Raw genomic sequence first — 1,785 nt, 5'->3', positions numbered from 1 at the left:
TCCGGGTGACAATTTCGTATTCCTGTGAGGGGCCCAGGGAACAGAGATGGACGTGTCTGAAATACGGGGGTGGAGAGAGGAAGTTCAGGAAAGAGACTAGGGCAACCAGGCTGCTTGTCAAACAAGTGGAGGAGGCGTAGGGGGAAAAAGTCATTTGGTGTTTCTCTTTCTCCTGAGCGCCTTTTCCAGGAGCTACTCCTATTACTCTTGAAGAGGGATGGTCACTCTAACAAGATACTTCCTTTCTGTGCATACAGGCCCCACAAGTGGCCCGACCCTCTTGGGGCCTGGGCTTGGAGGATTTCCTGCACTGATCATGGAGTACCACTGCTTTCTCTCCCCCTGCCCTGGCTTTAGTTAGAGTTATCCTGGGGTCATAGAATAGGGCAGAGTTGACTGGTCACCATGGGATTGTACCTTCCTTGCAAGTCTTACTGTGCTCAGTGTCTTGATTGACTCTATCTCTTCGGGCTGAGTAGGGACACAAAACTGGACCTGCATTGGCAACCTCTCGGCCCTGGCCTGCAGCTGTTCTGTGCTGGGCCTGGGGAGGCCAGGGACACCTATCTGCTGACTGACACAGGGAAGGGTGTAAACACTGGGAAGGGAGATCCTGAACCCTTCTCTTGTGATCCCACATATAGGCTAAGCAGGTAGCCACCCATACAAAAGTGCAGAAAGGTAGGGCAACTGCATAATTTATCATTTCCATAGGGTCGCTTCTCAGAGTGAAAAGGGGCACTAAATAGTTATGTTTGGGCAACAGTCAAGAACTGGGCACCTTGATTTCACCTCAATCAGCAGACATTTCCTAAGCAGCTCTGTAACAGGCCTATCCCTTCCGTAATTGGATACAGACATGTCAACAAGTAATGACAAGATTGAGTTAGGTGGAACTCTAATAATGGAAACAGGTCTAAGGCAACAAAAATAGGGTGAGGTTACTCTCTGGGGGCAGGGGTCGGGGAGTAGTCGGGAAGTCTTCAAAGCAAGGGGCTTTGTAAGATAAATGTTTCATAGGCATATAGATGAGAGAAGGGATTCTAGAAAGAGAACAACAAATGTAAAGTCACAGATATCTGAAAATACACAGCATATGGGAAGGATTGGAAGAAAAGTGGCATTGATGGTGAGTAAAGTATGAAGTAGGAGTGTCAGGACTCAGGCCAGCTGAATCCAGGTTGTGATGCCACAGCAACCGGCTTGGACGTACTTGTTAGAGCAGGAGCAGCAAACTGTGGCCCTCGGGCCAATTCAGCCTGCTGCCTGTTTTTGTGAATCGAGTTTTATTGGAACACAGCTGAGCTCATTGATTAGGTACCATCTATAGCTGCTTTCACACAATAACAACAGAGTTGAGTAGTTGCAACAGAAACTAACTGTAGGGTCCACAAAGCCTGAAATATCTACTATTTGTTTCTTTATAGACAAAGGTTGGCAAGCCCTGGCTGGCTAAGAGCCATGGTGGAAACATTGAAGGACTTTAAGTAATGATGTAACTATATCTCTGATTTAGAAAGATCTCACCATGTCAGATGGGCAATAGACTGGGGAAGGAAGGAAGGTGGGAGGCTACTGTGACAGGCTTTGATTCATGCAACCAACCTTTTCTGAGGGCCCACTCTATGCCAGACACTGTGCCAGACTGGAATGCAGAGATGAGGACACAATCCACTCCTTATGACCACTGCAAACAAGAAAAGTTAAGAGCCTGGACCAAGGCAGTAGAAATGAAGATGGATGGGAGGGGATAGACCAGGGAGAGGTTTAGAGAGGTAGAGTGAG

This window comes from Piliocolobus tephrosceles, chromosome 9 (assembly GCF_002776525.5).
Source record: "Piliocolobus tephrosceles isolate RC106 chromosome 9, ASM277652v3, whole genome shotgun sequence".
In the NCBI taxonomy this organism is placed as follows: domain Eukaryota; kingdom Metazoa; phylum Chordata; class Mammalia; order Primates; family Cercopithecidae; genus Piliocolobus; species Piliocolobus tephrosceles.
This window is presented reverse-complemented; position numbering follows the sequence as displayed.